Source organism: Micrasema longulum, unplaced genomic scaffold (genome assembly GCF_059751315.1).
Source record: "Micrasema longulum isolate JH-2025_06_02 unplaced genomic scaffold, ASM5975131v1 h1tg000307l, whole genome shotgun sequence".
NCBI classification, from domain to species: Eukaryota; Metazoa; Arthropoda; class Insecta; order Trichoptera; family Brachycentridae; genus Micrasema; species Micrasema longulum.
In genome coordinates, this window is record NW_028277511.1 from 50,968 (window position 1) to 63,502 (window position 12,535).

The 12,535-nt window shown below is 33.5% G+C and overlaps 1 protein-coding gene across 1 annotated transcript in view; it reads left to right on the forward strand.

Annotated features, from left to right (window-relative positions):
• The window catches only part of LOC148282636 (protein FAM107B), a 111,439-nt gene that overhangs the window by 25,569 nt on the left and 73,335 nt on the right, over nt 1-12,535 (forward strand). The gene's annotated exons all lie outside the window — the stretch shown is intronic.

Sequence of the window (12,535 nt, forward strand, 5' to 3'; positions counted from 1 at the left end):
TACATAATACCTACACACTACATACAGAAACCGAATCTTCGGTTGGTCCAAAACTTCGGTTGTTTACTACATAATATGTATTATTGTTTATTATTTATCCTAAATACTAACTGAATTATTTTTTATGTTCATTTGTTGACATCCAGATGTATAGATATTTCTATAGAAGTGGAGTGCCTTTTTAAAAATGATTGCGGAAGTCTAGGCATTTTCAGGACCTTATGACCTGCCATTGACTAGTTTAAGTAGCCACTATACACGTATATGAAATTCACCATTCTGTCGATGTTTGAACATTCATATTTCGTCAATTCTTCCATCTGCTAATTTTCACTCTAAATACTAACTTTTTCACGTACTAGGAAACACTTTCTAAAAAAACCTTTATGCACCTTGTTACAGAATGGACAGTTTGATTTATCATCAAGATTTGAGTAGATGTCTAACCAATCTTAATAAACTCCCTAGTAGGTTCAATTCAGTACTCTTCTACAAAGATTTAGACCATCAATATATTTTTGCAGTTTTCTGTTGATTTTCTTTGCATTGCATTTTTTTTTTATTCTTCACAAAACAATATAATGCATCAATCAGAATTATTATACAATACTTTATGATATTTTTTGTTGTTGTTTTTTTTCATAATTTATTTGTTCATATAAAGATACATATTGCAAATAAAATAATTACGTATCCCTAACTCTTTGAGGCGGATATACGAATAATTAATTTTGTACCGTTAGTAGCTCTAATTTCTAAAAATTCAATAGTAATTAATACTTTGTGTCTCTTCATAGTTAAAGTAACTTTTTTATTTATTTCGAATTATAGGGAAATATCACATACTACGAATACCGATAAAAATATATGAAATGGATGCAGAATAATAAATTGTATTTTCAACATCAATATGGATATCTATACAGGGTGTTCTTTAAACCCTGTCATATCTGAAACCACGATGATCAGTATGGGCAAGAAAACATATTGGCATATTTAAAAAAATATTTAGAACGAAGAAAATTTGTAAAAACAAAATATAAAAATTACAAATGGTTGATTACTTCTGCAGGGGAGAAGCGAGGGGGGCGCGGCCGCGTGGTTAACGGTGTGTCAGACTCCTGCTTCCCTCCACCTCGTTTCTCTTCCGCAGAAGTTAGCAACCATTTGTTTTTTTTAATATTTTATTTTTTGAAATTTTATTCGTTCAATATGTCTTATTGCTCATACTGATTATCGTGGTTTCGGATGTGACAGGGTTTAAAGAACACCCTGTATAATCAATATACATATATTTTTAAATATATTTTTTAAATGTGTCACTTGAAAAATGCGACATGTTTGGCATTAATAGCTGTGACGTCAAGATTCGTGACGATGTTTTTTAAAAAAATTGAATGGTCAGGAACAAAATTTAAATTGAATCGTGACGTATTAGGGGCGTTGCCAACGCAATGACCGTTTGTGCGGGAATCCAAAATTACAAATTTAAAAATTTTTTTTATGCTTCTAATAAGTACCAATTTTTTTTTCTGGACAGTATTCCAATTACCTTTACTACTTAAAAATGTAAAAAAAATGTGGTATTTTCCTATTTATAAAACGCAATTTTTGTGAAAATCCCCTAAAGGGCGCTGGACAACAAACATCCCTACACATATTGCCGCTACAGATCGCATAGGCGGTTGGGATTCTAGTTTCCCATTTCCAATTATGTTAAATTTTGATAAATATTTGGAAACAAGATTACAACACGTCTTTTAGCTACAGAGCACATAGACGTTTAGAAATCTAGCCCCCTATTACACTGTACAAAATGTGGTTTTTATTTCTAAGGTAATTGTTAACGGTTTTAGTAGAAAGTCAGTGAGTGTTTTTTATGTACTTAACGTAGTCATCAGTCTCATTATTTCAACAAAAATATAGACATTTTCATAAAACCCCGAGACATACTATGTATGTCCTACATATATGTACATATGTGCGTGGTATGTCAAACGACTAACGAAACAAAAAGAGTTAATCGTTGCATGTTATCGTCAAAGATAACTTAAATTTTTCATACGAAAATTCGAGTTATCTTCACTGTATAACATGCTATGTAGTTTTCTGTTATGTGCTGGATTATCTAGATAACATTGTATATTTACAATGGATATACATATGTACGCGTGATAGGGCCCACTGGTGTCTATTTTTCTAGTTTACTTTGCGTAAAAATGTTTGTTTTTGGTTTTTGTATTTGTGATTAATATATTTCAATAAATTAGGTTTAATATTAAATATGTTATTGAATTTTCGATAGAAAAATACAATTTATGTTCGTAATATAATATAACCCTTTGAAAAAACAGAAATTTCTAATCTCGTAGCAATAACGAATATTATCAATATCAAATGTTACCGTTAGATAAAAGTACTTGTATATTTAATCCAAATAAAGGTCTAAGTGTGGAATTTCCGCTGATTAACAATGCTATGGAATCGATAAAATTCTTTCAACATAATTCACCGGGCTCAACGGAAATGAAAGATACACGGAATGGGTATTTTTAATATTTTTATTAAATAAATCCTAAATACGCTAAAAATACGAGGTTAACCTTATTTATATTGTTTTCCGTGTGACGTCGTTCGGATATTTATGTAAATATTTATTTATTTATTTTTGTTCATTAACATTGCTTTTTTTTCTGTTCGCGTGTTTTAAATTATCCGAAAAAAAGACATTTCGCACTTTACAAGACACAGTGTTAGAAGCGTACTCGGTGGAGATGACATCAACGTGACGTGAAGCCAACGGCGAGTCGATCTGTTATTGTAATTAATATTACGTATAATTTATATAGCGCATTATTATTATGATCGTTTAGAGTATTTTCATATCTTTAGCCTAGAATTCAGAAGGATTTTGGCTGCTTTGATATTCTTGCACAAATTAATATCGAACTGCATAGTTGCCCATGATATCCTCGCTCAGATAAACCTTAATGTACCTCGCCGTAACTTGTGTACCAATGCTGTATTTGCCGTGGGAAATTATAAAACTAACATCGGATTCTTTTCCCCTCTACCAAAGATCCCCAGAACAGTGAACGAAATCTCACTGAACGGTACTGTCGATGTGTTCCTACAGCAGCGGCAGGCATTTAAGAAGCAAGCGGTGTTGTCTCTCTTACTCGCGATGTCACACTTTTTCACATTTCCGCCTAGATCATGCCATATTTATACCTTTTGTTAATTATACATTTTGTAAATGTAAGTAGATTTTAAGGCTGTTTAGATAAAGTATTACTCATTAATGCCAATCTATTAGGGCTTACTTAAGCCTGTTGATTGGCTTATCAACTCAAGGGCGCTGTACAATAATATATACCCACACGTCTTACAGCTGCATAGCGCTCAGACGGTTGGGATTCTAGTTCCTCGTTTCCAATTTCGATTAAGAATTTAATAACAGATGATAGAAGCTAGATTACACCACGTCTTGAAGTTATAGAGCGGGTGGACGGTATGCAATCTTGCCCCCATTTAGGTACATTATTTTAAAACGAACTTTTTGGTGCTTCTAATTATTTTTTCAAAATCGTTTAAAGATAAGAGCTGGAACACGTCCCGCTGCTACAGAGCGCACGGATGTAAATAATATATTATGCTCGTTTTTAAAACCGAAAATTATAAATAAAAACATATTTTTATTTTACTATCATAATTTTATCATTAGAATAGTAAAAATCCGCCATAAATATTTCATATATTTTGAACGTTATTTCAAATTTCTGAAAAGACCCTAGTTATACGTGCTCATGCAATGATCGTGTGTAGTGTCCAGATTAAAAGTGCGAAACTTGATTTGCCCACTGCATGAAAACAGTAAAAGGATATTACTGGTATTCCTATATTTGGACTATTCCACAGCTGCTACTTCAATGCTTATATTTTAAGAAAACATGCGACATCTGATACTTTCTTCCAGCGAATTGAACAATACATAACAATCTTGGGCCCGCAACATCAACATGTCAACGAGCAAGTAAATTTTCTATTAAAATTATCTTCTTTTTCCCGAAGTTCGTTAAGTTTCTAGAATATAGTTATTTTCACATACAATCGTGAGTATAAACCATTCGTACATTCTGTACCTTTACATTCACACATCTTTTCACGCACGCACGCTGACCATTCCGTCTTTTGACATTTCTTGAATTCGGTCATGCCATGTCTTTTTCGGTCTTCATTAGTTTCTACATCCATCAACATTCGTATGGAGTAGTTCTTGTCCATTTGCTCTATATCATATCTCCAAACCGACACAGCACTCTTTTCTTAATTTTGTCGATAATTTTAGTTTAGCTTTACATACTACACGGGTCTCGACATTTGTGCACCTATCATACTTGCCGCAGTTAATCGTGCATAGGACACTGCATCGGTACACCAACCACAGTGTATCCGGATCATTTTTGATGTATAAAGGTAAGAGGGCCAGTCTTACGCTTCAGGTGCCAGTCCAGGAACTATGAAATATTCCATTCCAATTGAAAAACATATTTTAAAAGAATATTTAATGTCAACCATGTCAGGGATCGAACTCGAGACCTCATGCATGGTAGGCAAACGCGCTGACCGCAAGACCAAGAGGCGTATATTGTTTTACGTTAGTATAACAAAAAATAAAATTAATATTTTTAGTAGATTTTTGATTTTGGTTATATTACCAATGCCATGCCGCTGTAAGTCGCCGTAACTCACATTTTGTCGTTTTCAAGTTATGTATTGATTCGTAATCATTTACTTAGTTATATTTGTATCCAATTATTTTTTCGCTACGACATGAAAACTAGAAGGTTGTAAATTAAATATCTTCCCATACAGTATATAGGTTTTAGTCAATAAATTATTAAAATAGAAGTAAACTTAAATGCGTCAAAACATAATCAACTATAAATATTTGATTTCAATTATTTATTGACAATTCTTAATGGAATTCCATTGTAATGATGTAATAACTTATATTTACTTAAACTTAAGCTAATATTTAGTTTTATATAAATTATCCTTACTGTATAATATTTACCAGTCTGAAGATACCCATTAGAGGGTGAAAGCGCTAATTAGTCAAACAAATAAGTGGAAGTACACCAAGTATTTGTAAATTAATAACTATAAATATATTTAGCTTAATTGTGTTGAATACTTTAACATGTAAAATAAACGCCTTTTTTTTTTCTTACATTATAGTTTAATAAATAAACGACGGTTTAAAAAAATATAACGTGTGTTTTTACATAAACTGCTTATACTCAAAAGAAGTATCAGAAACCAACTAAAACGCAGTAAACCTTAAGAAGTACTGCATTTTATTTAGGCTGTTATAATTACTTAAAATCAGTAATAGTTTTTTTTTGCAGTGCCAAGTATTAACACTGCATTTTAACTTGTTTTGGGGCAACATTTTGTCTGCAGTAAATAATGTGAATTTGAAAATCTTTTTTTTTCTTTTTTTTAATGATTTATATGACACCATGAGAAAAAACCTCACAATTAATCTTCATCATCAGAGCTTTATGATGAAATTGAAAAAAAAATAAGTTTGTATCATTATCATTGTGATTTACTTTAAAAGTTTTTTGCGTTTTTCTCAAAAGCGGATTTTTCGAGTTAAGACGCTTCAGGTATTGCACGGCAGATCAGCCAAAATAAGACAAAGAACATTATAGAATCTTTAATAATATGATATCAGTAGAGTTCGCAAATGTTTTTATTTTACAAAATGACCCTTTATTACTTATCCATCCAACTACTCTTAAAGATCCTTAAGTAATTCTTTCCATTATAAGGATATCCTTTTATTTGTCTAGAGTATTACGTGATACATATTTATGAATTGAGCTTGTGTTCTTCGGCCTTCTTCGCGTGCATTCGGCTTCAGTCGGCCCGCATCCGGAAGTGCACCGCGGTATCGTGTATCGTGCATCTGCGACAAGTGCACTACACGTGGTTGGCAGGTGCAGGCGTGGGCGGGCGGTGGCTGCGGTCCTTTGAAATCATGTAACAACAATTTTTCGATTTCGATCATAGTTAAATAAAAAAATGCTTTCGTTATTAATATACTACAACAGAGATAGAAAATATTTTATAGAAGGGAATGGATGTCTAGTAGGATGGGTCGAAAACAGCTATTTTTTGAATATCGAATTCGAACAGGGCTCAAAACTCGAAACATAGCTTTTTTGGACCCGGCCTAATATCTAGGCATTTACAGATTTTATGACCTACCTTTGGCTGGTTTAAGTGTCTACATAAATCACCATTCTACCTATGTTACAAAGTCCATAAAATGGCCACTTAAACCAGCCAATGGCATGTTATATACATATATATATATTTGTATAATTTATATAGCGCTGTTTTTGTGAAAATCACCTCAAGGGCGCTGTACAATAAATAAATATCCCACCACTTCTTGCAGCTACAGAGGGCATGGGCGGTTGGGATTCTTGTTCCTCGACTCCGATTATGATATACTGCAGCTAGATTACAGAACGTCTTGCAGCTACAGAGCGCATAGACAGTAAGAAATCTAGCCCCTATTTACATTTTTTATTTGACTATAAAGTTTAGAGATTTAGTGATATTTAAAAAAAAAAAAACAAATTTATAAAAATAGAAGTTAGATAACAACAAGTCTTGCAGCTACTGAGCGCATGGCCGGTTGGAATTATAGACCTCATTTATTAAATTTGGATATTTGATAGTTGATAACATTTACCTATTGAAGCTAGATTACTAATCGTCTTGCAGCTTCAAAGTGCATGGACGAGTGAATTTCTGGCAACTTAAAATTATCAATAAATTTAGTTATTATCGCTGTAAATGCCTTGACTTCCATATTCCTTTCTCTAAAATGTTTTCCATCTTTGTGTTGCAGTATGTTGATAACGAAAGCATTTTTGATTTAACCACTATTTAGAAGTTGCGTTTCCTTGACAATTGTTTCTTACTCTGAAATAATCAGAAAGAGTGTAATATAATATTTAACGTCGTGCTCCTAGAACAACGCGTGTGATTTTCTTTAACTTTATATAAGAGCAGTTTAAATTTTTTTTAGCATTTGATTTCCCAACTCGATGAGTACAAAAGTATATTCTGTGATACTTGGGTTATTTTTATGTACATGTTGTCGTTCTACGATCGCGACGGTAAGTTTAGTATTTATTATTATAACACCTAAAATGTCTTTTATTTATTTAATCATTATTAAATATTTAACTCGCTCAGGTTTTGATTTTTTTTTGCGAATTTCTATATAAGTATACATTAATTTATAAAACAAATACAGATAATGTCATAATCATCAAACCTTTATTTACATCCTATGGTGCATCGGACGCTGCGTTGGTACACCAAACAAGCGTAACCCATCTGTCGCACTCTGCAGATGCCAGTCCAGGAACGATAATATATTGCGGCGAAAAACCACCCTTCAAATCAATATTTAATGTAGACCTTCCCAGGAGTCGAACTCGGGAACTCGAGCATTATAAACAAACACGCCAACCACTACACTACGAGGCTGGAATCGAACCCGGGACCTCTTACCTAATAGACTAAGAGGGAGACTAATCTCCACTCGATTTCCTTTTTTATGATTTTTACCCGAAAGTGCTTAGCCATCCAGTCGAAAACACTCGTCTAGGGTTCTGGATCTATTTCTCCAACATAACTGTATTGTTTATCTGCCCGAACACAGATAAAATTTCTGTAAATGAGTTCTTATGTTTTCCTTTTCTGGCTCGAGATGGGGTTTGTGCCCATCCTGGGATGTTTTGTAAAAACAATAAATAGTATTGTAAATAATATAAAATAAAATAGCGAGCAATTAGTATATAAAAATCAAAGTGCAAATGATGTATTTAACGTAAACCCTTAAACAATAGCAAAAACTATTGCTCTTTGTTAAATTTAGTAAGTTATTCCGTTATTAAAAAAAATAAACATTTGCATTTGTGCTGTGAAGGGCCAATAGGTTTGTTGAGTACAATGAAAGTGCCTGCCCTTTCCTAAAACAGTTAAGAACATTTAAGAGAAGGTAATATAGAAGTCTAGGCATCTACAGGGCTTATGACCTGTCAATGGCTGGTTTAAATGGCCACTTTACACACTGTGTAACATTCACCATTCTGCCCATATTTGAACATCTATATTCCTTCAATTCTTTCATCTGTTGATGTTTGTGAAGTTAAAGAGCTGAAACCTTTATTTACGCGGGTGAGATTCGTTCTTCACCTCTGTTAAAATATGTTAATATAAACAGCTCCCCAGGGAGTTGAATCCAGTCTACAAAAATTTGGAAAAACTCAAAATATTGTTTATAAATATGTCAAAAAGTGTATTTTATTAGTTTCACATTCACTATCTTTTTTATATATAGGTACTAATTTAGCGTATCCCATAATAAATAATCAATTATATTTAACTTCCAGCCCTGTTTTTAAATATTCCCATCATGATTATAATAACATAAGTAAATTTAAGTTAGTTTAAGTCTACATGATGAGGAAGTAACCTCGAAACCGGTCGACGTATAACTAAAAATTAACATGGTTTATACAGATTTATAAACACACAGTGTAAATTTAATTGCGAATTGCGAATAATAACAAAACTTATAATAGACATTTCAAAAACTTTCATTGTAGTCAATGTATGATCAATCAAATACCCTATAGTCAGTAAATTCACCTTATTCTGGTTTCCGTGTAAGTCAGCGCAGAAAGGTTTATTGAAAAGCCCAACAACATAGCTAATACTTAAAATTGATTAGATATTATTGGTCTGTTCTTGTGGAACGTCACTCAGGACAGCCAGGCCTGCCCTTACCGTTTTTATCCGGTGTAATTAGAACAGGATGCTGTTAGTTTGCTTACAGCTAATTCCGCACTACACTTGTACTGCGCTGTCAAGCAGTTAATTAGTGATGCGATGCCATACAGCTAAAGGGCGTCGGTGCATCTACTATCTACGCTGCACTGTATACCATCGCAGCTCAGCGTAGACAGATGCGCCATTCGCCATTGTCATTGTTTTACCTGAACCCTAACAAGGTGTTCTCCAGAATTTTCTAAATTAATTCGCACGCGTTGTAATTAAACCAAGTATAAAACTGTTACGCTAAAATTTTAATAACCGAAATACGTTTATCATCATCAATATTGGGGTGCATTTCGTAAAATTTACTTTGTTACGATATTCAAGAACCGGTAAAGTAAAATCACAGGAGGCAAAATTGGCAGTATGTATGTATTGTATGGGAGCGAAGTATGGACTTTGAAAAACAGGGATGAAAGAAGGCTGAATGTGGTCGAAATGCTATCTCTCAGGCGAATGTGTGGTTAATTTATGTACGATAGATGCACAAATGTTAAGATCCGTACATTATGTAAGGCTGAGACAAGCATTATCGACAAAATAAAGAAAGGAGCTCTGCGCTGGTTTGGACATGTAGAACGAATGGACAGCGAAAGAACGGCTAAGAATATTTACAATGCGAATGTGGATGGATGCAAAAATAGAGGAAGACCGAGAAAGACATGGCACGACTAAATCCAACAAATACTTAAAGATGGACATGTCAAAAGTCGGAATAATCGGCGCGCGTGCATGAGAAGATGTATGAATGTAAATGAAGCGAAATCTGTATGCAAAGGTAGAGTGTTGTGGTGTTCTATCCTCTCTGCCTTTCCTTACGGGGAAACGGCGTGATGGTTGGTTTTGTTTTGTTTTTGGTACGGTTGAATCGCCATATAAAAAGAGACAGCAATTGAGCATATTTACGACAATCGACGATTTCGATAAAAATGCAATTATATCGAAAGTTCACTCTTTTTATTTGGAAAAAAATACCCAAACAAAGTTTTCAGGCAGTCAATGGCGATGATTCTTTACCAAATTTCAAGCCTAGCACATTCCATGAGGTAATCAAGGAATTGGGTTTCTTATGTTGTAATCGAAAAGACGACAGTTTATTGACTGAGCGGGAAGACCGCATTCCTTGGCGTAGATATTTTAAGAGCTATCGAGAGATACCGTAGGGAAGGTCGTACGATATACTACCTCGATGAGACTTGGGTAAATGCAGATGTAAAAAAAAAAAATGGATTCATAATACCATTAAATCGAGACGAGAAGCTTTCGCACGCGACCTTCCGTGGGACCCACTAATCCAACGGGTAAGGGAAAACGGTTAATAGTGTTACATATTGGAAGTGCCGCCATTATTGGATGAAAGTTGCTGCATCGTTATAGATAATGCCCCATATCACTCGTCAAATTGGACAAGCTTCCGAATAAACAATGGAAAAAATGTGACATTATTAAATGGCTCGAAGACAAAGGAAAAATTGATGTTGACACAACAATGATCAAAGCGGAGTTGTTACGGGTTGTTAGCTCGTACAGGGGGACATATGACAGTATGTGGTAGATGCCACTGCAAGCGAAGCAAATAAAATTGTGCTTCGATAACGCCCTTATCACTGCGAATTAAACCCAATTAATTTGGTGTGGTCGATGGTAAAACACCACGTAAAAGTTAACAATACCACATTAAATATAAGTAATGTGAGAACACTTATGCAAACAGGTATTGAAAGAGTAACACCAGACCGTCGGAATAATTTCGTTAGACATATTATTGGTATTGAGCAAAAATTTTGAAATGTCGATCATATGTTGATAAACTCGAAGATAATAATGATGACTCATTGTCTTTTGGTGTTTCAAGTGGGTCATTTGAGGAAAATTAGTTTTTTTTTAATGGGAATGATGATATTTTCAATAATTTATTAATGACTTAACCGATTAAATAAATCTGATGCCACATAAAATGCAATATTTATATTCTAATCCTATAACCATCTTTATTATCACCATCATTAAATGCATAAATTGATAATTTTTTTTTATCGTAAGTGGGTAATTTCAATTAAATTAGAAATAAAATTAATTAATTAATTTAATCGTGATTAAATGTGTTGACGCAGGTCAAACTTTTGTTGGATCGAGAATACACATATATGATTCTGTAATTAACAATCGTTGCTGGGAGGAGGCTTGAGTATTTAATTTATTTACCAAGCTATGCCGGCGGTAGTAACTACCAGAAAGGTCTCATCTCTAGGTTGGTGCTGAGAAATCATATAAAATAAGATATTAAGGTGGCTCATGACATGCCTCAGTGGGTAGGTTGAGCTAACCTCACGGGTTACAAGGTAGTAGCCCGCAGACCTAGAACTCGGGAGAGCACGACTAATCAACTTGTCTGCTTCTAGCTTGGCTGATAACGAAATCCCAAATCCCAACAAAACGCTTCGGACTCCGGTATCTCTTAAACCCGACCCAGTTATATTCTGACGGAGAAATCTAGATGCAATTTATGGATGCTGTATTACGCTTCATTTTGGAGCGAAAAAGTAATGGATTTATTAATGTAATACTTCGTATTCCCTTCTCTCGGTCTTTGTTGAGTTTGTGTTATGTATAGCACATTAACATTATTTACATTTGCCCCATGTTTTTATTTAAAGATAGCGAAAGAAACAAAATCTCGTGTGTAGGTAGTAAGAATTTACCCGTAGCTAAGTTTACACATCGTAACATTATTTATAATCATCTGTAGTTTTCAAGAGCCACGTAAACAAACTGGACCACTTTTGATTAGTTATGCCTCGTTTGGATGTTTAACATAGTTATCACAAAATACCTTTCCGCTAATGGAAGATCTGATTAAACAATGCGGATTTACTTCCGCTTCACGCGCCATAGTTAAACAGGAAGTGAATTTTGAGAGATTACATCTTGATTACATCAAGTTTCAAATAATGTAACTAACATTTTTTAGTTTTGATTTGTTTTAAACTCTAACTGCGACAAGAGGGTAATTAATTATATAAAATCGCAATCGTTTGTGATAAATAGGAAATATAAAAAAAAAAACAGTGACACCATTCAAATAAATTTTGTTTATGCGTTTCTTGAATGTTATTTTTAAGATTTTTCAATGATCTATGAATAAAAATGTGACGAAGAAAAAAGAGTATTATAAACACATTTCAACTAAGATGAAGAATAAAGTTAATAAAGAAATCTGTAATTAGTTGGTTTAAATAAATATTTTTCATACTGAATGATTTTAACAGCGAATATCAGGTCAAAAGCCCTGTAAGTATATCTAGACTTTCATATTTCTTTCTCAAAAATGTTTTCCATTTCTATCTCATCGGAGGTGATATTTAGTCCTTGTCTACAAACATTTAAACATACTCAGAATATTGTTTGAAATATTCTGGTTTTAGTTATGTTGCGCTTGGATCGGAAAAAATATATTGTACCTTTGTGGCTGTTACAGCGCTCATAATATTTGATTTCGTGTGATGAAAAAACAAATAAACATTATCGAATGCAATTCAATGATCTGATAAACGTTTATTAACAAGACCCGAACTTTTCCAACTGTCATACTTCGATACTCTCA